At 37.1% G+C, this 27897-nt stretch overlaps 1 long non-coding RNA gene across 5 annotated transcripts in view; it reads right to left on the bottom strand.

Annotated features, from left to right (window-relative positions):
* The window catches only part of LOC101787473 (uncharacterized), a 523418-nt gene that overhangs the window by 154989 nt on the left and 340532 nt on the right, over window positions 1-27897 (bottom strand). For all 5 annotated transcript variants that reach the window (XR_010040560.1, XR_010040558.1, XR_010040559.1 and 2 more), the window contains exon 3: window positions 3105-3205. This is a non-coding gene — a long non-coding RNA (uncharacterized LOC101787473). The remainder of the gene's footprint in view (window positions 1-3104; window positions 3206-27897) is intronic.

The following is a 27897-nucleotide window of genomic DNA, read 5'->3' as shown; positions in this document are numbered from 1 at the left end:
AGATTAGAGAGAGATCTCAAAATGGAAATATAAAGACTAATCCATTTCTTCTAAAGATGGGTTCCTAGCCACATTATTCACTTCTTTTAAAACAAACCTTCTTATGGAGTACTTTCCCGTGGCCAATCTGTAGACATGTCACTGAATCCGGGACACGACACACCCATCACTCATGAACTAGCATAGAAGTGAAGTCTAATCACCAACTTTAACTTGCCTTGACTTACACATTACAATATGGCTACAAAGATTTGTCTTGATTTTACCCAATTATATGTTAATATTTTATGCAAATAGGATGATAAGAACTTAGGTTACCTGCATACTTCACTGTGCCAACATGTGGATATTCTAGTTCAATAGATACCCTCATTCCCATTTCACAGAAAAGGAAACTGAGGCACAGAATGCTTTGGAATAGTAATAAATCACATATTTTGTTCACATTTTTTTCTTATCCTGATCTTCCAGTATGTTTTTTAGTCTCTACTCAGTTCAAACTGAGACTTTGTCTTCTAGGCTTTAGCTTCACTATTATTCTTATTGAATCACAAAGTTCTGTGTTTGGTAGCATTTAAAAGGGCTTTATATATTGTATAAGTTATTGATTGTTGCAAAACAAACCATATCACAAACTTGTGGACTGAAATAAAATAATTTGAGTATTTTATTACTGTTTAAAGATTCAAAAATCTCAACACATAAGTAGGAAAGAATAGTTGTATTTGTTCTTCAATGTGTAGATACACAAGTTAGCCTGAGCTCAGCTAGAGACTTCTTCCTCTATCTTGCCAAGGATCACCCAGACAGCAATAGCCCCTGGTGGCTTGAGAAGGGTCAGGTGATAAGATGGCATTCACTTGTCTAGCAGTTGATCCTATCTGCAAGCAGTGCCACCTGTCTCAAATAGGTTTTCCAGAGTTCTTTAGCATGGCAACTTCATTCAAAATCCTCATCTGTATACACTTCAGTCTATGTTCGTGCAACATTAGTGGTATCTTCTTAGCCAATTAAGTCTCATGGTCACTCCCAGGACTAAAGTTGAATGAAAGTATCCAAGAATATGGATCTATAGCAATCTAACCCGCAATAAATATCTTAGCCTTCTTTCCTCTTCAACATAGTTAAAATAACTCAAACCCAAGTAGAACACTACATAAGAGAAGAAAATCAAAATTTCCCAATAAGCCAAAAATATATCAAATTCTAAATCTGGCTTTCGGTTTGAGTCTCAGTTGTAAATGAATATCAAGCCCTACATTTTCACTGAAATATATTTCTTTTCATAAATGCTTTAAAAAGATGCCCACCAGTTTTTTTATATAAATGAATAGTATATTTTTAAGGGTACAACAATATTAAATATTTTATAAGACTTCACAGTATGATGAAAATAGGTAAACCTGAATTTTTCTTTTTGCCATGAGAACTTTATTTTACTGAGCCACTACAATTACAATCAGACGTGTTCATCCTCTGTTGAAGTAATGAACAATGGTATGTCTGAGAGAAATTCAAAGTGCATCATTTATCTTATCCTATTTTCAATTAGGCTGAATAAAGTACAAAGTTGGTTCCAAACTACATCACAGAAACAGGGTGAGTAAATTTATTATACCACTAGAATGCTAATCTTAGCAGATGGCAGAAAAATATTTTTAGCATAAAATATGCTAAAGCAATAAATTTGAACAAGGTGGATCTTATCAACTAATATCTCCCCAGTGTGAGGTAAACGTGCTGCATAACAACATGGCGTTCTTGTGAAGTGAGGATGGACAAAATTAGATATGGCCCTTGGTGAGAGAGAAGAAAAACATCAAAAATGATCAAATCAGAAAAACATACCACACCCAAGACATTGCATCCAATTTAAAAAGGAGGAAATGACTGTGCTATATTTTAAATGCTCTTGAATTCTATTTTTGAAAACGTGGCTATCCTGGAATCCTGTCAGTCCTCCATTTGGGAATTTTCCAAGTTGGAAAATTTACAAATCTCTAAGAGATGAATTTTATAGTGGAGGTATGCATATAGTCATATATTGTTACAGTTTCATCATTAGCCAAGACAAGTATCTAACAAAAGAGTTAGGCTCTAAAACCAGCTCAGGCTCAGGACACTTTTTAATAAGAGTTTCTATGGATGTATTTAGTACATGGTTCATCAGTAACCAGATGTGAAGCCCAAATAGGTATAATAGGTTGCTTGTTCACAATAGGAAATATAGCTCAAGAGCTTTCTTTACAGAAAAGATGAACAAAATAGAAAAACAAGAATAACAGGGTGAAAGCTTTGTTGTGTCAAAGAAGTCTTCCTCAGAGGTAGATATTTTTCAGAGGGATAGATACGGGATAGTTTTTCAGCTACGTAGTACGGGATAAATTTTCATGTCTCGAAGAGATGTGCTACAATAGATCAGTGTACTGGTGAGTTTGGGGGTCAAGAAACAAGAAATCCATGTCTACATCTTCCACTGATTTTCCATGCAACAAGCTCATTACACAATTTTTCTTGGATTTAAATAAATTTTCCACAAGATATAGACATGCGCTACAGTGTCAATATATAAAAAAATAAGTGTGAAAAGCAGGAATCATAACCATTAGAAAAAGCTGTGTTTGAACTGAAGAACAAACAGGACCCAGTGACTCAGGAGTGGAGGCATTCCTCCTCCTAATTAATCCTGGCAGCATATCAATTCAAAGTAATTTGAATTATGCCTCATACATTCACATGAATTGGAAACAAAGTTTAAACTAATAAGAAGCCAAATGTTGAAGAAATTTAGCCTGAAAAAAATATGAGAAACTATCTTGCATGGAACATTTTTCCATGGCTGGTGACAGAGGCAGAGAAGGAAATTATGTAATGAAAGCTGGTTAAGGGGAGAAGTTCCTGTGGTTGGCAAGGTGGGTAGTGACAGAAGCTATGGGAAGTGAGCAGTTATGTAGGCCACCTTGACAGGGTTGTTTTGTTTTGTTTTGTTTTGTTTTGTTTTGTTTTTTAAGAGTTCTCCCTTTCCAACTCTCATTTCAATCTGTGCTAAGTCGTGAGGAGCACACTTGGAAGACAGCAAAGCCTTGGTGAGAGTGTGGGGTTACCATGGGGAGGAGCCGGAGCTGCATGGTGCTGTCCACGGTTCTGATTATCCTAGGACTGCTGCATGATCAAGGACGCCGCAGGTGATCTTTCTCTGGGTTATCTAAAATGAAACCAGAGGGGAGGAAGGAATGTTGTTATCATTTGTCAAATAATCACAGATACCATCAGTAAGACCCCAATTATCATGATCATGATATAAAACTACTGAAGAATTATACATCTGTTTATAGCCAGAAGTATATAATAACAAGAGACTTTAATATATTTACTGGTGAAGCTATAGAACATCACTCTGGTAAACTGCAGCTCATGGTGGGGATACACTAAACAGCTGGCAGTGGCATTTGGGTTCATATTTCCCTTTTGATTCAGTTTAGTACTGTTAGACTGTCGAAGATCAAATAAAATAGTGACTTGCTATGTATTTCATATAACTAACTCCAGGAAGGTTTGATTGCTCTGCATTATTTTTCCAAGTGTTCTTTGAAGAAATAAGGGGTTGAATTGACCTACATTAGTTGTGTTTATGAAAGATAAATGGTTTGTGAAAGGGATGCCAGTAGCACCCCAATTTCTGTCATACCACCTTTCTATATTAATGTAATCTTCCACAGGACTTCACAAAATTAAAATTATATTTCAGAGCCTACTACCTAGGGTGTGAGGGGTGAGAGAGAAAGTTCTCTTTTTCTCTCTTGTTTGCCCTTTTTCTATCTTGTAGTCTGTATTATCAATCTTATTGGAGAGCAGAACTGTCATACTATCCCTGGACCTCATTTCTTCAGGGTTTCTTATAAGAAATAAGTGTGTATCTTTCCCCCTAAGCCACTGCCACTTTTTCTCCCATTATTAGGAGTTGAGTCTAGTCATAATTAACACACCACTCATCAACATTTGATGCATACATAGCAAATACTGCCACATGTATACCAAAGCAAGAAAATGAATGTAAAAAATAACAAACCAACAATTAAAAGAGCTCCAGGAGAGCCTATAGTTTCTACAGGAAGTGGGAGTTCCCCAAATATCTCCAAGAGTTGAAATTATAGGATTTTTTTAAAAAAATTCCTATAATCTTAACAACAAAAGCAATTCATGGTCTATTACATTTGGGGTGGTGTTTTCAATGGGGAGCTATCTTGCAAGTGAATTTTTCCCATAAATGTTTGCTGCCTTGACATAGCATGAAAGGGAAATGGAGATGAGTTCTCAGTAAGACTCTGGTCATCTTCAGGGGTGACAGTCAGTCGTCATTCAGCCAGCATAAGGGAAATAGGACAGTGTCCCTCCCTTTGCAATAAGAAGGTGCGGAGACAGAAGACAGTGAGCTAACACATGGGCTAGAATCTCTAGAACACAACGGATTGTGACTGAGGAACTCACTGCTGGGAGGAGAAAGTGACTGACAGCAGAAAAGTGACAAAAAGAGCTAGGTCTTCTCCAGAGGATCCAGGAAAGGCAGCCCCATCAGTCAAGATCAGACTTCTCCCTATCTGTTGAGGCGACTATATGCTGAAGGGCTTTGTTAGTGTAAAAACTGGAATACCAGAGAAAAAGTAGAAATAGACCAGCGTGCTTTTTTCTTTAAGACAGATGGTGTGAAGATGGGGACAGGATACGTGATGGGGAAATGTAACATGATCTACCATGTGCCTGTGAGCTGCCAAAGCAATCTAGTGGCCATCAGATCACCAGATCCTGCCATGTCCAGTGAAGCGTTAGGTATAGTGGAAACCTGAAGAAGTTGAAAATACCAGAGACAAAACTAAAACCTAGAATGGCAACTATTAATTTCTGTAGCTGTTATGTCCAGCACCCAAGGGAGGTTGTGGTGAGATACAGGCTCTAAAGGACACAGGCAGCCATACCCCTCCCTACAGTCTTGCCTATTACAGTACACGGTGTTTCTCTCTTAGGCTGGCTCTACTCACTCATCTAAATAGTTCTGTGTCACCCTGAAGAAGTCAGGAGTCATCATCCCAACCTCCTACACGAAGAATCACTGCTGTTAAGCATGCCTACTTGCTATTTGCTACCTGACTCACTTCCCCATTTGCTCCTGACTTAATCAATTTTACCTGAGCAGTTAATCTTATTGGTTAACCATAGTTCTGTCATGCCTTATGCCTACTTCGCGAGTTCCCATTTTTCTCCACCTTGGGTCCATCTCACCTTGCAGTTTTACTCTGTAATAAACCCTAAGAAAGACAGAGTCCTGGACCACCTACTTGGGACTCCTCTCTTAGGTAGAAGCTTTCTTTCTCTCAGTAAGTATATTCTGCTCTTAACTTCCATTGTTAACAAAATTCATTCTTTGATTTTGGAGGCAGGAACTCACACTGGGACATCTAGTAGGTTGGAAGTTTCATTCCCCCATCTCAATGTAAGCACTCTCCTCTGCCAGACCATTCCTCCATGCTGTTCTGTTTTGGGGCGAGTTGAATTTGGAATCAACCCACTGAAATTATGAGCCAAAATGAACATCTCCTTTAACTTGTGTCAGATATTTTCCCAATAATAGAAAAGTAGCTAATACAGGAAGCTTGAAGCCAGCATTCACTAAAATACGACTTAACTCTCCTGGATTTCTCAGTTTCTCCAGAGACTGGGACTCTCTTCTAGAGGTGATATTCATGTAAAATATAAACTGAGTTATTGCACAAAACTTTCTGTTTTCATGCAGCTTTAGTAATGGTGAAAATAACACTAACCACGCCTCTTATGGAAATAACTGTGACCTGTACTTCCTACATTTAGACCAACTAGCAAATGTCTTTGAATATGAAGATCTCTTTATATGCAGGCAGGTTATGTTTCAACATGGACAACCAGTCCAGGACACTTTTCAAAAAAGCACCAGAGCTTCCCTTCAGAGGTCCCTCCCTATTGCCCAGAAAATTCCAGGAAAGTTAAAATTAATGGCAACCAATTGAAAAACAAAAGGGAATCAGAGAAACACACATTCCTTGAGAACACACAGACATCTCTGTCAGCTTTGGTGCTTTCAAAGAGGACTGGAAAAAGAAAAGCCCATACACGGGACAAAAGACATGTTTTCTAGCACCGTCAAAATATTTTTATTATTTTATATCTCAGAAGAATACAATACAATTTTCTTAAATTCTTTTAATACTATTGATTTTAAAATCTGAGATATTTTGGGCTAAAAAAGATTTGAAAGATATAAATAACAATTATTTTATGCACTAACAATTATAGGTACATAATTCTCCCCATATGGGACTATAAATATTTCAGTTCCAATGTTCTTGGACACACAGCTAATATCAGAAGCCATAAGGACTGCAGTTACTGGATCAATGTGCTTGGTGAGTCCACCTCAGAACACTAGTTGAGGCAAAAGTCCTCACCGAGAACATAATTAGTTGAAAAATCACCTTCCTCCCCAATATGCATACAGGAAAATGTGAACATTCTCATAATTAAAACTCTACTTGCTAACTCAGGTGGTGTCACACCATATCATCCATTTAACTTTATTGTGATTGATCTCTGTCAACTTTAACTATACTCACAAGCAAGTCAATAAATAAGGATCAATAGGTATTTTTTATTATTTCTTCAGCTTTTTTATTACAAAGAATAGACAGATTAAATTACAATAACCCCAGCAGGTTGCACAGTCTCCTTCAGTGCTTTTCTTGGTTAAAAGAAAAAATATTAAAACAAATCAGATTTAAATTCACAAATGGGTTTGCTTCCTCATCTGACCTGGCATTAAGCTACCTTTGGCACTTTGAAATGCAAATATTGAAACAAACAGGGCCAGCATGTATTTGCCCTTTGGGGGAAATTTTTCTTTATGAGTTGGTCAGTGAATCTCTTATTCTCCAACTCTGCTAGCTTGTGCAACTGTAGGATTGAGTGGTGCTTTATAGATGAAGAGTGTTCATGTTTCCGTTCTGTGAACAACTCAAGGAAGGAAGGGGGGCCTGTACATTGCTGTATCTGAACTTTGTAAAGTGATAATGAAGCGTCTGGGCATGAAGATCTAGCTGTGCCAGACCTCACTAGGCTCAGAGCAAAAACATGTCTTGGAGGGTCTGACCTGCCCAGTGCTAACATTAGAGTTGACATCAAAGTAAAGTATAGGGCTGTGAGTTTGGTGGCTCGAAGGTACTCGTGGAAATATGGGTTATAAATAATCTATCATCCAATAAGGAAAGCTTCAGTATTTTGAAAACTAGGATAGCTTTACAGGTATGGAGAAGCTACTAAATATCAGTCAGACCTGAAAAGGATTCATAAACACACACACACACACACACACACACACAGACACACACACAGACACACACATACACGCGCGCACAACCATTATCAACTTGTTTCATTTGAGACATAGACTTCTATGATTCCAAAGGGGAACTTGAAAGCTTTTAGTCAGTTTCTTTTTCTCCAACAGTTATACTCTGGATAGTGTTTACATGTAAAAAGTAATCATTTCTGCTATTTATTATCCATGTGCTACTTATTTACTATAACCTCAAAATAAAAGCTTATGAAATAAATTGAGAGTGGTCTGTGTCTCTAGTCCAAGCTTCAACTTCCTCCAAAGTCCATGCAGCCAACTCCTGTTTTACAGGCCACCTGGATGCCCAGTAGTGTTCAGGATGGATGCTGTTTAAAGATCTCTGTGATCTTCTGTTTTTCTTCATTTTCATAGAAAAGAATTTCCATGTTCTTAGTAAATCAAAAGTGAAATAACTCATTTTTAAATGTTTCCTCTGCCTCTTTCCCTACATTCACTGAATAAATGGTGATCTTTCTTTCATTGATCCCTTAATTCAATTTGATTTAAATAATGAAGCATTAGTATAAAAAATCTAATGGAAAAAGTTCCTCTGTCTACAGTCATGTCACTATTAGTAATCAATAAGCAAATACATACACAAAGAACTGTACACACACCAGGGCATTACACAGAAGTACAACAAGATAGGCATGAGTAAAATATGATGAATAAATACTGAACAGGAACACATACTTGATGGTTTCAGGAACGTTGAAAGAGAACACAGCTTGAAATGCACAGAGAAATTTAACAGAAAGAGGCAGGACAATGTAGAAGAATCCAGATAAAGGTGAAAGAATAGACTTGAGCAAAAGTTGAAGAATAGAAGATGATAGATTTGGCTTTGGAAACAACATACCTACTTCAGCTGAAGCGAAGGATTTCTGTAGGACTGAACAGTAATGGGGAAGAAGCCCTGACTTCTTGTTATACTAAATCCATATTATGAAGAGTCTCGAATCCAGGTTAAGGCACCTATGTACTACTGATAGCATAAGACAGCGCCTGAGAAGCTCACACCGGCTTAGTACTACACTGGACAGGGGGGCAAGTGCCCTTTTATATATTTCTGGCTAAATATGTATAATTAAACTTTTTCTGGAAAACAATCTGTCAATATTTATTAACAAAGAATCTCTTTGATATTAATAATCATTGTTCCATCCCATAGTAATATCAGTCCCCAAGGATAAAAGACAAATACATTTAGTAGATCATTGCTTTTAAACTGGTTTTTAACAATACTGAAAATAATTTGGTTATGTATCAGCATCAAAAAAGCAGAATAAATTTATATACCTACACCAAGACATAGTATACAAATTGTGTTATTCAATTCTATTGATTTGAAGAGTTTCCATCATACAATGCTTTGAGTACATTTTATATACATATTCAAACATACACACATGAGTACACATTCACGTATACAATCTACTGATGTGTAACAAACAAAAATAAATTTTCTATATAATTAAATAAAATATGCACAAATAAATATGTAAAAAGTTACCAAGGAAACTGTCAAACTTCTGCTAGAGGATGGAAAAATAAAAAAATTGTTTACTTACCACAGATTCTGTTTACTATAGGATTTTTTGAGAAAACTAGAGTGTTTAAATTGTGAGAAAACATGAAAGAATGATATTAGTATTAAATATTGCTTAAGATGTATATTTAAGAGAAGAAATTAATTTTCAGATAATATATACTATGATTCATCTATTATAAGCTCTCAGTTATGTAGAAGTATACATATATATATATATATTAGTATATTAAAGAAGTATATATGTGTATAATTCTTACTTTTTACTTGCCTTTTTTATTTATTAGGTTTGTTTATTGGAGGGGCCACTGAATGCAAGGCACTGTTCTCAGCTTTTCATTCCCATTTTTTAGTTTGAGTTCAGGTATGACAAATGGTTATCTACTTGAGGGCAGATTATGTTTTCTTGTAATCTTATTGACCATTTTGGCAAATGTGGTGCTTTAAATGCAATAGAAAATCAGTAAATATCTACTGACTGATAGAATAAGTGAATGGATGAACAGAAGCAACTTGTTCATGGCTACCCAGCCAGTTTGCAGCAATGATTTGATAAGACAACTTCACTTTCTACTGATAAAACTTGACTCGTTCTAGTTGGCATAAAGTAGAATGTTAACAGAGGAACTTGCCCCCATCATTTTATAGAGACTACCTTGCACAAGGATATATATAACCCAAAGTATTCTGAGAGGATTACTGGCATGACTTGTCCTTAGAAAAGCAGCACAGGTGCCAAGGAAATTAAAATTAAATGTCTATAACTAAAATGTCAGGACAATCATTTATTATGGTATTATGTGTTCTGAGTAATACCATCTTGTGTGCATGTGTTGTTGACCCTTTATCTTATCTTCAGTTTTTACTTCCCATGTATAAATGGAGCATCTTCCTGAAAGCGCTTGGATCTATTTGCCAATGGGTTTAGGGTTCATGTTTATATAGATTGTAAAGCCTCTTCAGGAATTGCAAAGATACTTTGATTCACTTTTGCTAAGCTGTTTGCTAAGCTGTTTGCTAAGCTACATATTGTTCTGTGTGTCCAAGATACAAGAAACTTGTGCATTTGGCTCAGCAAATGTCCTGTCTACATTTTCTATATTAACGTTGAATATCACAGTTCATAAATTGAAACAAAACCAACATTCATTTCATATGATTTTTCTAAGCAGCTCTGCAAATCAAGTATTTAACCCCAAACAAATAGCCAAGACATACCTGCAAATAAGAAAGTATAACTTTAAAAAAATAGGATTTCTGGGTACCTAAATTTGGTGAAAAATAAAATTTCTGTAATTTGCTGCATCAGAGAGTGGCTGAGTCAACAGAATTACAGAAGTGAAAGCATTTTGTAAAGGTTAAGTGGCATACAAACAATTGAGTAGAGATTTTACTAATATTATTTGCTTTGGTCTATGCGTCCATATGAAAGTAACAGATTACCATCTTTGGGTTTTTATATACAAATTTATTTAAACAAGCTTCAATTTGATAATATCTAAGTAATCTGTCCCGATTTTTGCCTTCTTCTGGGACCATCTTTCCCCATACATCTCCTGATGAAATGATTCAGTGCAGCCCTGTACACGAGAAACTAGTTTGATCCCTAACACATTTGGAAGTGTTTGAGGAGGGAAGTCCTACTTTCCTGGTCATTCTCATTGAGCCACTTTATCATACAATCCTCTTTTCTGTCCTTCTTGCCTTCTCCTGAAGAACCACCAATGCAAAGCTAGTGTGTATATGTGCATGTGTGTGTGTGTGCGTGTGTGTAACATGAAATTTCAGTTTAGTTAATATAGAAAAGAATGGAACACCACCAAATAAGAACAACCTAAAGTTGAAAACCAAATATTGTTCATCATATCCATCTCTGTCCCAGGGATATCTCACTAATCACTTGCTTCTGAGAACTTTCAAGTAAAAAGTCCCTAAACAAAAGTGTCATCTATTTCTAATCTCACCATCCTTAGCAATACAAAGACTTTTGTTTAATTTTTTGTAGTTTTCTCAAGTTCCAAATTCTTAGGGAGGATGGTAGAGGCAACAATGCTAATGGAAAGTTCTCATTACATGTACCATTTCCTCAAAGAGAAGTTTAGAAAGAGTCCAGGGCTGTTGAGAATCTTGCCTTCTATAAATTAAATGCACCAAGATTCAAAGTGGCAGCAGAGGCTGTGGTGTGGCTGGAGGGTTGACACAAAATGTCTCCTGCAGTCTCAGAAATTGCAATATGTAATGCTCCTCTTAGAAGCAATCTCTGCAAAGTAATGTCAGCTTACCAAATTTTATGCATAACCATGTTTTAAAATACACCGTTTCATGGGCAGGATTATTTAGTGATATAATGAAACCACTTGCCCAGCCCTGTTAATTGTGCTTGAAAAATAGTAGAGTGTAACTTCCACCGCCATTGATTTACTTACCCTAATGATACTTAAAATGTTTTTAACAGATAACATTAGACTTTTTAATAAGGGCAAATTTAGTTCCAAATATATGTAATATATAATAAATATATATTTATATAATATATACTACATTTATATAATATAATTAAAATACATGATCTAAATAATATATACTATATATTATATGTAAAATAGAGCGGTTAAATCTAGCTAATGAACCAACATTCTACGTCCAACAGTTATTTTGGTGGGAAAAACTCAAGAAATTAAAAATAGAACTACATAGGACCCAGCAATCTCACCCTAGGTATATATTCGAAAAAAAATGAAGTCACTATGTGGAAGAGACATCAGAAGTCCCATATTTATTTCATCACTACTCAGAATAGCTAAGATACGGAAATCAACTTAAGTGTCCATTCATGTGCGAAAGGATAAAGAAAATGTATGTATACAAAGTAGAATCCTGTTCAGATATATTTGAAAAAAAGGAAAGTCTATCATTTGTGACAGTACAGATGAACCTGAAGACATTATAGTCCTGGAACAGACAGTCAGATTTTTAATGCACATTATACACTAGACTTGGAGCACAGTGCAGATACAGCCTCTCTGATAGTCAAAACCATACGTATCACATTGCATCCCTATATTTCCAGAGGTTTGACCGCTCCCCTGGGCATGATTAAAGATAGTATGATACAGGGGCCCACAACCCATCTCATACCTCTTTTATCACTTTTCAAAACCCATTCTTTCCCCAATATATTATCATGCTGACTGTGTATTTCTGAGTTAGGAGTAGACTGACTCAGACTCTGAATTACTGCCCTCAACTCTGAGTTCTATTGTCAAGGAAAGCTCTGAGAAGCAGTGTCCAAGAAGGCATGACTTTCCTCTATGACATGTACCTTAAAGGTTGACTGCATCCCACTTTCCTCTAGAACCATTTATGAATCTATCATTCATAAATTTGTCCAAACCCTTTTAAAATCCATTTATATTTCCTGCCAGTATCACCTTTTAGGATAATGAGGTCCCTCATTTTATTACCCACTCTATGAATTAGTGTTATCTTTCATTTGTCCTTAAATGACCTCCTTTGAGTTTCAGAGGGCACCACCTCCCCATTTGCCCCAGGCTAATGGACCCTTAACTATCCTTAGATCATCTATCTAAGATGACAGAACGTTTAGGGCAAGTACAAGATTGTACCTGAAAACCCCAGCATTCCAGAGCAACCATTCACAAATGTTAGGAGTTGCTAGAATTGGCAGAATCTTTCATTCCACCTGAAATGAGTGCCTGGAGTCTTTTTGAGGACTACAGACCAGGCAGCAATGCACTCAATGGCCCTGTGCTAGCACATCTCTGAAACCTATCAGTTTAAGGAGCTTTCCATACGAATCCCAACAAATCCTTAGAGTGTTGGCATCAGATTACATATGACTCTGAGAAAGGATAGAGATTCAGATAACTGATGGAAATAATAAAGGCTTATAATTTTAAAGGCACGAGGTTGCATAAAAAACATAATGAAATTGAATATGGCCAAAGAAACAGATGATGGGATGGGACACACAGTAAACACAGGATGAAGAGGAAATCTTACTACAAAAGTAGAGCGTAAAGTTAAACAAAGCTGCTTTCTAGACAAGTAAGTTTTCTTAGCTTCATGAGAAAATCAATATGCATTTTAGACTGAAGAAAGTATTATCAGTCTGCCCTGAAGGAAAGAAGGAATTTCCTCATTTTGTATGTACCTAGGTTTATTCAAGGGTTGCACACATCGAGGTATAAACACAAAACATCTATCGTTACCCCTTCATTCTACCACATTAAAATTCTCTTTCCTTCTGGTCTAACATTACCTTAACGTCTTGGTCTAATTTTTCAAATCTGTAGTTTCTTTTGGTTACTAAGAACTGTGTCACTTAAGACCTGTTCCTATTTATTTTAAAACTTTTATTTTAAATTTGACTCCAAGTACCTGCCTTCCCAGCCTACACCAGAGTAATCAGTGGCCTTTAGCAGTTTAAAGTATGAAGTGGCTGAGGTAGGAATGTCTTACCTTTATCTATTTTCTCTCCATCAGGGTTATTATGATTTGCCAAGCTAGCTAGACATGACACAATTCTAGTGACACCATGCACATAGACCACCAAGCGGACAGCACTCTGTTCATTAAATGAAGGTGTTATAACAAAAGCCCTGTTATTTTAATGACTTTCCTAAAAATTAAGCAATGCACAGCATATGTACCTATTTGGGGCCAAGTTGCCTGTTCCTCCTGTTTGTTAGAGGAATTGATGAACATATACCTTCTCACTCGGCTTAGTAAGGTTGCAGTAGATTTCCCTACTGTTTTCTGACTGGCCTCCTTTTCTTCCGAGTGAGGGGTTACTACAATATGGTTGCTCTCTCTAAGGATTTTTATGTGGATCCTAAGCGTTAGGAAACTATAATGTGTGGCCTTCTGCTAAAGAGACTGGCTTTGCTGCTCTAAAACTCCCACTTGAAGTGCTACCTAAAAGTAAATGGTCCAATCAAGAGTCTGGTCAACAAGCTTTTTATGCTATCTGCATCTCTGTAACACATGTGCCACCAACATCATAAAGAAAAAAAGTTTTGAGTGTTAGTATAATCTTAGAAGATTAAAAATGCAATTGTCTTAGTTACTTTTCTCTTATTGACGAGACAAAATACCCAACACCCAAAGTTAAGCAAAGAAAGATTTGTTTAGCTCACCGTTTGTGGAGGTTTCAATCAACACTCAGCTGGCTCCAAGGCAGGTGTTGTGGCAGGGGGCAGTAGCTCATGGCAGTGAACACAGAAAAAGCCACAAGAGCAAAAAGGGAGGAGCATGCAGAGAAAATTCTTTCTGTACTTTATATTGTATGCAGGCCACATTCATCCTAGGGTAGGTGTAGCAGTCACACCCACAATTAGACCATGAATCAATCACAAATTCTAGAAGCCTACCCTCATGATTGGATGAGGCTTTGGGGGATATCTAGACACAAACCATAATAGTAACTTTCAATTTTCCTTGAAAATCAAAGATTGATTTTACTTTCATTCAGCATTAGAAATTGGATAGTTTATCAATGTAAAGCTGAAAAAGTAGAGATGAAGTTGTATGCCTTTATGGAGATGGGTAGAAATGCAAATTTTGCAAGAGTCTGATCAGGATGCTTGGTTTCCTTTGCTTGCTGTCTGTAATGACATCCACAGAGCTATGCTCAGGTTATAAATCTTTTTCACATGGACTTACTAGAAATGACTAAAAATCAACTTAACCTATATTAGATATAGTTACGGATCTGCAGACACATTTAAGCTCTCTTTAAGCAACAAATTGAAGCCATCACTCTAACTTGAGGTTAAATCTGTTCATTGTCCTTACTGATTAAAATTTAGAAAAATCTGCCTAAAATAAATCATTCATGTACATTAACCCTCGAGAGGCACTGTCCTGGAGCCTGAGCACTATGTGTGCTACGGCAATTGGTGGCTAACATCAAGAAATCTTTGGGATGAACAAGTGCTGAGTCACTTTAAAACTAACACAGTAACACAGACAGTTATCACCCAAATGCATTATTTATCACCAGGGCCTCCTGATGCCTGTGCTTACTGTGGAACCCTCCTGTGATATTGAAGGCCAAAGCATCTCCTCTCCCTAACAACGGTGTTGTATCTTTGGCAACTCAAGCAGGGACTCAGAAAATCAATATCACTTCCTGAGCCAGGTCTTGGTCTTCTCCTTTTACGAGGATTCTGTCAATGCAAGGGGCCATTACTGTACTTTAAAGGCATGATATAAAATTGCTTCAACAAGATATAAGACACACTGTTCCCAAGAACCTGGTGAGAGTATTTTAGTCAAAGTTAAATCGTTTCATCGTGTAATTACTTCTATTGGCAAAGCTCCAGCTGAATGCACTCTCAGAGGTGTGTGCTTTCTATTATGGGTGGGGAATTGTGAGGGAGACTGTCGATTGGACTCAGATTGTTCTAAACAAGGTCAAACTGTTAAAATGGTGGCAGATGCAAGCATCCGATGTCATTGGCAGTGACACAACAACAGAGTTCACAAGTTGCTCTCTCTCTTTTCCTCTCCTCCAACTAATGGCCTGAAAGTCGCTTTAGTTTTATGGCTATAAAATATTTCATCCTGATTTGCAGTCCAGTAATTCATTTTCTAAGGACTGTTTGGAATTTATTCAGGGAGAAAAAGAAACTCTGTTGGTTTCTCTAACAGATTCCATTTATGACAAAATTTAACTTTTGTATTTTATGAGGTTTTATGTGTTCCACTAAAACCATTAGCTGGTTGTCTCCTCATGATAAAATTTAATCACTTTTATAATACCTTAAAAGCCAGTGACTGTTTTGCATGTATTTATGTTTCCTTTCATTTAAAATATGCAGGTATTATAAAGATAGCTCTCATTTGAGGGAAGAGAAATAAGGGGTTGAAAATAAAAAATGGAAAATATGTAAGTATTGAAACTTTATGTCTTGGGCAATAAGCTTAAAGCACAACAGCATACAAACAGCATGAGATCTGAGAAAAAATGGCTGCTAATCCATGACTATCATTCATATCTCAATGATTATCTGAGTGTACTCAGGCTCTGAATTTAACTATTCCTACAAAAGTTACTTGACTGCTATGAGGTTTTGACAACTGAACAAAAATTTCAACTATAACAATGAGAAAAAGACTCATTGGACATGCACATACACCTTGCAAAAATGTCTCTTAGAAACTAATCACATTAGCCTGCACTTTGTAATCAGTGATGTTCTCATCACTGCCAAATAACACTTCCCAAGTTTGGCTGATTAATAAGGACAGAAGAAAATGTCTCCCTCAACCTCATTTCCACCTATTCCTACTTCCAATTATGACATTGCCTAATCACCACACATATTTATTTTAGAGTTATTCAATGAACTTTTAGATTTATTGGTGCTAATCATTTGGATTTAAATAACACTTTTTCTGAGGCTATAACTTTCATAAATGAATTTATTTTCTCTACATCCTCAAATGGGAGGTAGGATGGGGCAATGGCTATTCAATCCATTTGGTTCAAAAGGACAACCTCATCCCACAGAGTAGAGAGAATTATCTAAGAGTGCCATATATTCTTATAGTAATGGGCCAGTGAACTAGCATCAGTCAGAGCCATCATGGTACCTCCAGCCACTGGAATAGTACCAGGTATAAGAAATACGTGTTGGATAAATGAATGAGCATCTGGCTATATTAGTTCATCTATCCATCACAGAAAACTAAAGGCTTTCAACTCTTGTGGGGGTAAAAACTGAAGATGATCCCTGCCAAATGCCAAGGTACATATGTTTCTCTTTCAAAACTGTGGGCTTATATAGGTGTGGATATGTGGACACCATCATAAATAATGGTATCAAGTAAACAGAAATATTTACTAGCCCACTTCAAAACATTCCCTACATTTGTAGGGGTTCGGATATTCCCCTAAGAAAACACTGGCCTGGGGTGGAAAATGTTCCTGGAAAGTACTCTAGTGTAGTTGGTGCTACAAAGAAAGGCAGATTTATGATGCATCTAGTGAAGCTTAACCTCTAGGGCCTCTCAGCAAACTGAACACCCTCAAAAACTGGGAAAGCCCTAGAATGAGGTTTCATGGTCATAAGTTTTTGTTGAGTTTGCAAAGTTAGGTTATTTTTGTGTTCTTTTTCTATAAAAAGTACCATCCTTCACACTGTATAATCTTCAGGCCAGGATGGCTTTCTGGCTCTGGTGACAAATTTATTCTAAAATCTTAGTGTCATAATGACATACTATCGCAAAGGTTTATTTCAAGCTTCTGCTTCCTGTCCTGCTCCACACATTCATGCAGGGATCTGGCTGATGGAAGCTGGGCTGCGATTAAACAGTGGGTTGGTATTATGTTGGCAAGGGGGTGAGGCACAAAAAAAACCTGATACACAATATAAGTACTTTGATCACAAAGTGATCAAAGTAATTACTTCTTTTTTATAATTCATGTCCTGAACAACTTGTATGGATCAAACTAAGCACAAAGGAAGCTGGGAAGACTTCTTCTGTACCCAGGAAAGACAGAAAAAATAACATTCTGATTTCGTTTCACCTGAAGATCTACCAAAACTGAACAGATTTGTTAGCATTAAGGAGCAAGAACATTACAGCTTTCAGTTCTAAAAGGGCAGAAGGAGGTAAAATTCATCTTAAGGACACCAACCTTAGGGGGAAAAGTAAGATGTCAGGTACTATAAAACTCATTTGGAGAGACTCGACTGTACCAGGAAAAGCTGAGAGACCAGTTGATGGTGTTACCCGGGCCAGGCCTCTGTTATGACAGAGTCCAGGGTATTTTGATTCTCTAGTCCCAACAAAAGGTTGGGGATTTAGCTCAGTGGCTTAAGTGCCTGCCTGGCAAGCATGAGGTTGTGAGTTCAAACCCCAGTACAAAAACAAAACCCAGTGGAGCCTTTAGTTCCAACAAAATACCTAATTTCTGGTCATGAAAGTATTTAAAAATTTTTAAGGCTAACCTTGTCCGTAGACATTAGTCAACTCATTAGCACGATTAGTTTTCCAAAAACAACTTCTTTTCCGTTTCCAACTCTTTTTCTTTCCATAGCATTTTCAAAAGTTGTAATCACACTGAACATCCAACATCCTCTACTCTATGTGCCTTTTTTTTTTTTTCCTCAGTCTTATGAGATAGGCTGGCCTCAAACTCATGGCAACCACCTGTCTCAGCTACCTGAGCACTGAGATTGCAGCCATGTACCACACGGCCCAGAAATCCACTTGCCTTTTGACTGAGCACTCTACCTCCTATATTAAAAGTACTCTTTTGTTTCTCTTATCCCTCTGGTGAACTGATTCTTCAAGTCAATGTTTTAATATCAACTCAGGAAACAAGCCCTCCTCTTCATGGAAACTTGGGATTTTTAAATGAGGCTTAGATAAAGAAGACCCCCAAAGTTAATAAGGGAACAAGAAGGACCTCTTTTCTGCCAGAACAAACAGTGTTGGGGTCACACACCCACATCTCTACACAGGATCAAGCACCGTAATTTTCAATGCAATATTTAGTGCAGTTTTTTTTAATTGGGAAGAAGTGAGAAAATTCCATGCTCACTGGCCTAAAAGTCACCTTTCCACCTGGCTGATGCAAGGGTCTGGCCTGTAACAAATGTATGAATTACTTCTCCCCAGAGGGACCATGCAGAAAGGGGTGTACTTTCTAACACTGCATGACTATTGACCTTCCATTGCAGCAAATCTGCAAATGTCAAAGCCATGAGTGTCTCTGAAGAGAAAGCTACTGTTCAAAAGCAGATGTTTAAAATATAGAGCCTTGAGAGCTGCCCTGTCTCCAAACACACTTGCTAACAATTCTGAAAAGCACAGAATACAAAACACATGCCATATCCTCTCTTTCCTCTCTAAAGCTAAAGAAAAAATGTTAAATAAGGTTTTGCCTTTGTTTACTCAACTGAAAACTGGGGAGTGGATTCCTAAGATACATCCCAGGACATTAATACACTCAAAAAAACAATAAATGTACCGATGACATATGTCTGCTTTGTGCCTCTAATCCTGCAAACTCATCCTCCTCATTCTCTATGAGTTTTTACTCGATTCTGAAAGGTTCCGAGAATAGGTTGGATTAGACCCATTTGACAGGTGCGGAGATTCGCTACCATCCTGGTTGTGATATCGATTAATGACTGATAAAAAGACAGAAGTTCTTCCAAAAGTTAAAAAAACAGAAGAAAAAAATAACTAAGTTGTTAGTTCTATTTTGAGAAGACCACAATGGCTTAACTGTTACCAAGTTGCTGTTCTGAGTACATGTATGGTGTTAGGGGGCCTTACTCTTCTGAGAGCACACCTCGAATTATTTATTCATTCAACAAATAATGCTAACATCATCCACATTTTAGCACTGTGCTGTGGATCGAGCATGCAGAGACAAGTCACATGTCAGCTATAAGTGAGCTTATAGAAGAAGACTAGGGATTATAAAATAACAGAAAGTCCATGATGCTCGAGTGGCAGAGAATCATAGAACCCAAAGAAAGAGAAATTGGATATTCCAGAGGGAAGCAGGGAGGACTTCATTAAGAAAGTGCCACTGGAACTTAGGGTACAGAGAAATTAACCACATGACTAGCAGAATGACAAACTTTCTAGCCAAGAATGACCCACCAGGCCCAGAGGTTTAGCTCAGCCACACAGAATCTACCTGGTGAGCATGAATGACCCACAAACAAAGGCACAGGAGAAGAAATCAAATCTGTGCACTCCAAGTCAGCTATATGAGTACACTACAAAAGCAGGACATGTACATACACTGGACATTAAAAACCCTGGAGTCTCAGTAAATGGGTTGCCTTGTGGGGAGGTCTAATAACTAATTGGTTTCCGTGAGAAAAAAATATTTAGACACTGTGAAATTCACTTTATCCTTCAACCCAATAAATATCAAAAATGGGTCATAGCCATAGAGGTTAAGATCCCATGCCTAGCATAGAAGAGCACAGGAGGAGATGCTGGTCCAGAACAAGAAGTTCTCTTTTTCTGAGCACAGAGAAGAATGTTCAAGGGAAAGGCCTTCTTCACTCTGAAGCAGAAGTAGTGATTACTTGACTCCTGCCTGGGAGCTCCTGGGCAACTCTTCTTCTTATGGCAAATGTATTTCATAACGGAGAAGGCTTTCTATGGGGAGTGGGGCTTGAGACATGGTCTTGGTTTTCTAGCGTAGGCTAGCCTTGAGCTCACCATGGAGCACAGACTGGCCTTGAACCCACTGTGGAGGCCAGACTGGCCTAGAACTCACTGCAATCTTCTTTCTCGGCCTCCTGAGTACTGGGATTACAGGTGTGTGCTGCCACACTCTGGGAGAGAAAGTTTTTTAAATCTCACAATGAGAGAAAATTATGCACATGCAAATTCTGAGAACAGACCAAATAAATGAAGAGTAACTGACTAATAGCAGAAACATTTCTGAGAGAGAAGTTTGCAAAGGCAGAAGAGACAGGAGCAGGAGGGCCAGGCAGGTAGGGAATGCTGTGTTGTGTTATCACTCAGAACTGACCATATCTACACCTCGATCACACTGGATCACGAGACCAGAAGTGAAATTTGAGGGCAGGGTTTGGCCAGTTTTCCTATAAGGCCATGTACTAAAACTTTCCAGCTTTAGAGGCTGTCAGTTTCTGTTATGACTGCAGTCATTACTTGGTATGTACAGGGGACTGTTTCTAAGATTGCAGTGGATACCCAAATTTGCAGATCATTCAAGTCCTTTATATAAAGTATTGCAGATAACCTATGGGCACCTCATCCTTTAACTCACTTCTAGATTATTTATAATGCCTCATATAATGTGAAATTCTGTATAAATATATTGTATTCTTAGGGATCTAATGACAAGAGAAATATCTATGGGTTTTCAATATTTTTTCCAAATACTTTTTTCAATCTACATTTGGTGGAATCCATGGATGTGGAAAACTGACTGCATGCGATTCTACTATTGTAGCATACAAATGACCACAGACAACACACAAAAGAACGCTCATGATTGTGGTTCAATGAAAGCTTGATCTACAAAATTGTGTGGGAAACCACAATTGACTCAAAGCCCATAGTTTACTAATCTACACCTTATAGCAAGGGTTCTCAATGTGCTGTTCCTAGGCCAGGGGCATCAGCACCACTAGGATGTGAATAAAAATGTGAACTGCAGCCTCTCTCTATGATTTCCAAGACAGATGTCAGTTCTAGTGTCCAGCAGCCTATGATTTCTTTTCAGAGAAATAATCAACCTCACTCCAACTGATGGCAATTGGAGTATTTTGCTAAAGATAAGGCTTCAGACTATACCATGGGTATTTAATGATCAAAAGGAAATATCTACTACGAAGAATTTCTTTTTACCTGAATAGAAGTTAAGGTACATGAATGCGTGTTGTAAAACCTCTGCGAATTTCCTCATTTGGTCAGAGGCAATTTTTATGAGTCATCAGCTGAAACCAATATGGCAGCAAAGCTGGAATTTGAATTGATCATAGCAGTAATTCCAGAAAACACTAAAAGCACCTCTGGCTAAGGCTCAGTTTCCTTACCGGAAACCAGTATGACTTTCTTTAGCATACAGCGCAGGGAGGATTTTTAAAAAGGCATTAAGCAGCCTCCTTTGTGATGTCAAGTATACTCTCGAATTCACGACAGCATTTAAAACATTACAGCATCTACTGGTCTTATTACTAGCTTGTTTAAAATGGTGACTATGAAAGATTTAGTTTGAACTACCCCAATAAAGGCTCAGGAGACACTTATAAATACACACAGATAACTGAATTTTTAAAAGTAAGTTTCTTATTAACTTCTTTCCCCTCATCTATTACCACTGCTATTTTCCAGCTGTATAAACAGTCTGGAGAATATGCCCTGAATGAATTCACCGTTCAGAAAACAACATAATTACAGCCATTCCAGCAAACTGAGTGCCAAAAAAGTTACAAATTAATTGAAGGTTAGCATTGGAAATTAAATCCTAGTCAGCTTGAAGTCATCTTGTGGGCCACTTTCTACAGAATTAAATAGAGATCTCACTCCCCATCAGCTTGGTTGACAAGGTTTCAAAGTCCAGGTGGACAAATGGCCTTGTCCCCAATCACCATGTTCCTGTGATCTGATATGGCTAATTCCAAGTGACACCTGCCACTAGTACCTTAAAACACACTTACAGTTTATGTAAAATGTAAGACCACTTCCTCCTCTCTCATAAGTGTCTCGGTCTTAGAAAAATATCAATTCATCATCATCTAATTTCTTTTGATTGAAGCCACTAACGAATGTTATCAAAAATATTTTTCTTTGTTTCATTATGTTTGAACTTATAAAACAAATGCAAAAATAGCACAAAGAATACCTGTATACTCATGCAGATTCCTTGGAATGTTAACATGTTTACAATATTCGTTAATGTTTATAACCATAGTGTGATTATCAAACTCAGGAATTTAACATTAAAATACAAAATCATTATGTAAGTGACAGACTTTATTCAAATTTTACCAATTCTCCCCCTGACTCCCTTTTTGTTGATCTAAAATCCAATCCAGGATCATTCATATTTATTTATCATACTTCATTTATTTTAATATAATCATTACTAAGCTTTAATTCAACAGGCATTCACTGAGTACCTTTCTGTGCCAGAACTGGTCAGTATGCTGAGGATTAAAAGACATTAAAGTATTGCTTCTTTTAGAAAAAAACATCATTCAAATTTGAAAACAAAATGGATATGGGCTTTGCTTTTTAAAATATTGAAAATTTATGGGTGGCAGTATTCTCCAGAGAAACTGTATGAAACTACAAGCTACCGGATTATCTTTTTAGTCAATGTTTTTGTTCCCAGCACCTAAACAAAGGATGGCAAACAGAGAGAGTTCACAGAATGTCAAATACAGTGGGAGTTTGGAATCATCTCTGCAGCCTGCCTGAGGACTTGGAACGTGGGGGCTATCTTCCGGAGCCACTGTAACAAGCTCTATTCACAGTGAAGAAACTCATCCAAACTCTAACGTAAAGCTCAGAAGCTAATTACCATCCAAAGGTCTTTCTCTGTACTGCTTTGAAACAGAGTGTATAAAAACATACTTTAAAACACTGGTCAGCAGGGCTGGGATTTAGCTCATTGGCATAAGTACCAGACTTGCAAGCACATGGTTGTGAGTTTGATCCCTGGTACTGATAAACACCTGTCAGAGAATCAGAGATTTTGGCTCAACATATTTCTGCATGCCAACTGGTTCTCTGTTTACTATATGTCTTTAATATCAAATTTCAGCTTTGTGGTGCTGTGAAATCCATGTTTTGTTAGATTTCTAAAATCCTGGATTTGAGAGATATCAAAGTTTGACTCAGTCCAGTATACTAAATCCTTTATAAAATCTCTAATAAGGCACATGCCAGCCTTTCTCCCAGGGCAGCCCATTTTATAAGTACCTTCTCCATAGTGCTATAAAACCATACCTACCTTACCTTCTCCTCCCACCCTTCATTTTGCAAATATTATCCCAAGGTCTGCCTTCTATAGTCACACACAATAATTCAGTTCATCAGTGTCTTCTGAAAATACACAAATGTGCATACATCTTACAGCTTTCCAGTAGTTAAATCACTGCACTTAAGCTTGGTTTTCAAAATTAAATGAGTGGCAGTCTTTATACAAGGTGCTACCAGGCCAGGGATTCAGTTCAGCAGCATAAGTGCCTGCCTGGCAAGCTCGAGGTTGTGAGTTCGATTCCCAGTACAGGATAAAAAAAAGTGCTACCACCATTGAGATGCTCCGATTTCATACTAAAGCAGAAGGATTTGGGGGCCCTTGATATATAGTAAGTCCCTGACTTATGAATGCTTAAGCTGGGAACTTTCACAGATACCAAGGGATCTCACATTACAAACATTTCTAGAAGCAAACAAATTGTGGAGTAGCTCACATGTCTGCCAGACACTGTCACAGTGCTGCTGTGTGCTCGTGTAAGTGCGACAGTGTCCAGTAGTACAGTGCTCAGAGCCCAAGGGGTCAGCAAACAAGTGGAAGGGCAGTTGTGAGGGGGCAGCAGTGGGGGTCGCTGCTGGGGAGTGACACACCATCTACTTTGGGTATTTGTGTCAAGAGTTTTGTCAGACTTCTGAAAGAATCTGACTTACAAACATTCTCTGAGAATGGAACTCACTCACAAGGAGGAGACTTACTATATAACCTTATATTTATTTATTCTGGATTCCACTTTATTTTACTTGATCTGTGATTGAAGCTTTTTGAGAGCTTTCTATCATGAGGCAAATGTATGATTTCCTTACCCTCCGCCATTCACCTGTCAGAACAGTAACTCCTTTTGTTACTTTTGGTGACATGTCAGCCTCAAAGTCACCATAAAAATATAAAAAAGACTATTGTCGGGAGCACAAATATAGTTAACTCCCTAGAGATAAGCTTTACTTTATTAAGTAGCACTCCTTGGCATGCAATTAAATAACTGCAAAACTAACGTAGCTAGTGTTCCACCTACACTTGTTTGGAAGGGTAACTACATATTTTGTCAAATGTGCTACTAAAGTCTAGGGTGATCGAATCAAAAGGTTTTTCTTGGTCTGTCATCAAATGAAGATGGATAGTCTAGCTTGACAAGACTTGGCAAGAAAGCACGAAATTTAGGCTGAGTAGCAAATGTTTTATATGCGTCTCGCAGCAGAGTGAGCTCAGTAGGTAACTAGCTGCCTTCCACCAGCAGTACTCATGGTGTGTGTCCTCCCCACCTGTGTTACCTACATTTGTTTTCTCACTCATTGCTATTTTATTTCTCTCTTTTATATTCAGCAGAATGCTAATGCTCTGGCCACATCTATTTCACTGATTTCCTAGAATACTGTCCTCAACTATGTGACTCTCTTTCTCATGCATGTTCCTTCTACACAGGTATAACTTTCCTCACCAGGAATCTACATTACAAATTTTACTCCACTGAGCCTCAGGAGTTCCCACAAGGTTATATATATTTCCTTGTATTAAAATCTAAATTCCCTTTAATTTTTTTTAATCTAAATCATTAGTAACTCGCAGAAATTGATATGGTGTGATGCGCACTGATTCTCATTTCATACCCGTCCACCTTCTCTCCAAAATACTCAATGCCTATTATATGATTTTTTTCTGTCTTGAAACATCTGTCTATTTTGTATGATGGGTTTGTTCCTAGTGAAACCAGAATTAGAATTCAGAGTACCAGTAGTACAAATGCATGCTCTTTAGATACAACGTGTAACCATTTTATATAAGTCATCCAAAAGGGTAAATGTACGGATGGTTTTGCTAATTAGCATCATGGGGGTGAACTGAACCAAGAAGCTTAGGTGTAAGTCTAACGAGTTGTCAATTATATTGGAAAGATGATTTTGGAATTTTAAGTTACAATGCAAAGAATAAAGATTTAAAATTTCTTGAGACATCTGGTCCCATGGATAAATTAATAATATCTAAAAAGTTTAGATAGGTCAATGAATAGAAAATTTACTCCTTTGTTCATTGTTTTAAAGAAATTTTTCTCTTTTCACAAAAGGCAATTTCAATAAATTGCATTCTATTCACTACTCAGATTATGGAAAAAATGCATTAGAGTAAATAAGGTATAAACAGCATAAAAAATACATAACCTAAAAGGTAAAATTGTTCATATGAAACTTTAACTGGTCCTTTTAGGTTATCTCCTAAAATGATCCAATAGCATGTTATTTGTATTAATGATTTCTGTGTATTTAATACTTATTACCGATAAATCCTTTATACTAATTAACTTATTTCATATTCAAAGTAATTGGATAAAGCAAGAGAATATAAAATGCACTTTTATAAAATGTGAACTGCGGATTCCAAAGATTAAACCTGTCCTCCTGTTTCAAGCGCCGTGGCCATGACCCTGGATTGGTTCCCTGCTGGGGCACCTTACTCCATAGGTTCTATTCTTTAACTCGCCTTAATAGCATAGTTTGTGGAACCCGTGGTAAAACTTGGAGAATGCCTCCAGATAAAAAATATGCACTCACTTGACTTGCTTTTGTCCACATCATCCATTTAACACTTTCAATTTTTGTGCATGAGAAATAATTTTATCTTCACCTCGCCTAAAACAGTAAGAGCAGTCAAGAGATGAGTGTATTTGTGCCAACACTGAGGACCCTACTCGTCAGGGTGTTTGTCATCTTTTCATCATACAAGGTTTCTTGTTCATTTGTAGCATTTAAATGGAAAAAATCCTAGTTGTGATTTGCCATGACAGAAATGACTGAAGACTGATCACATAATGTCTAATCTAGTTTCTGTGCTCCTCTTTATATCTGAACAAACATCGGTGTCTTTTGTTCTGTAGTTACTCCCAGGAGAATCACTTGAAAAATAATAATACAAAGAAAAAATTAACCCAATATTTTATAAGCAAAAGTTCACAGCAACCAACAAAAGAAAATTCCAAACCTAAGAGTTTTTAGGGGAAGAGAAAGATAAAGTATATGTTCTTCATCTTTAAGCAAATTTGTGATTTGACATAATTATCAGTGTCCTTAAAATAGTTTTCTGACCAAAATAACCTTTTCAGATCTTGTCAGCTAAGAAATTCCAAGAGATATATGCAGCATATAATTCTTCTTAACCAGCACCCTCATCTCAGTTAGAAAAAATTAACAATAATTCAGCCCCCAAGTGATTTTGTTCCCTGCTGACTGACCAGAATTGTAGGGCAGAGAAACATATGTCTCATCTCAGATGCTTTCTTTAATTTAGCACTGGCTTTCTCTTTGGCTCTTGATAGATTGACAGAGGACAGAGCCAAGATATTGGGGATAGGAACTTGAGCAAGCAAAAAATATACTCAACAAAGGACTAGTCCTTTCTGAATTACAGTCATTTTTCCTCAGCACAAGCTCTTGTTTGTTTTCTCTTCCCCTAAAATATGAAGGATGTGTAAAGGACACATAAAACTTTTAGTCAATAGGTCCATTATTATGATTGGCTGAAAACCATAAAATGCATCCATCAAGCCATTGTGTTGCATCTTGTGTTAAATTATAGTGATAAATAGTCCTTTACCCGTGACGTCACCTACTAATCTATTCCAAAAACTATTCACCAGTGCCATTATGCATCACTCATCCTCCTGCCAGCTTGTTAAAAAAAAAATCTTCTACATGAAAAAGCCACACGGAATTGCATATCTAAGTACTATCTGTTACCTTCATGTCACACTGAAACAATTGCTTCTTCAGTTTCCAGAGTTATCTCATGTGCAGTAATGTCTTTAATGCTTAGCTCTGGGCATTGTAACTCATGTACTTTTAATTGTTTAATTTAATTGTTACATACATCTGTTTAATTTATATATCAGAACTGGACAAAGTCCATTTGCACCCATGCTGCCTTGTAGGTACTAGATGACATGTTTTTGCCACCTTGCTCTGGGTTGAATTTAATCCTAGTGACAAGCCCTTAACATAGAAATTTGGTGTGGAATGCCTTAATATTCTCAGGAGCTATGTAAAAGGATGTGTGACAGTTGCTATCAATATGCCTGGGATTTGGATCTGATTTATACAAAATGTTCTCATAAAATGAGACTTTTTTAGCTCTTAGGAAATTTTTATTAAAATGAAATCAGGAGGAAAGTATAAAGATATTTTAAATTCCAGTTGCAAAGGTATTAAACTGCTTTAAAAACACACAAAAGATATACTTGTGTAGCTTTCTCTAACTCACCTGGATGGTATATTATGTGGTGGCCCTCTTGTTTAAAAATAAATAAATAAATGTAAACTATTTCTTTTCTGCTACTCAGAATAAAAGGAAATGGAATACAGAAGAAAATACAGACTGTTCATTGGAATTTCGTCCAAAAACATGAGCCTAATATGTTTACTT

The sequence above is a fragment of the Cavia porcellus genome, unplaced genomic scaffold (assembly GCF_034190915.1).
Source record: "Cavia porcellus strain 051 isolate PalLab524CR breed Dunkin Hartley unplaced genomic scaffold, mCavPor4.1 scaffold_18, whole genome shotgun sequence".
In the NCBI taxonomy this organism is placed as follows: Eukaryota; Metazoa; Chordata; class Mammalia; order Rodentia; family Caviidae; genus Cavia; species Cavia porcellus.
The sequence above is the reverse complement of the archived record's forward strand: the minus strand, read 5'-3'. Positions and strand labels throughout refer to the sequence as shown.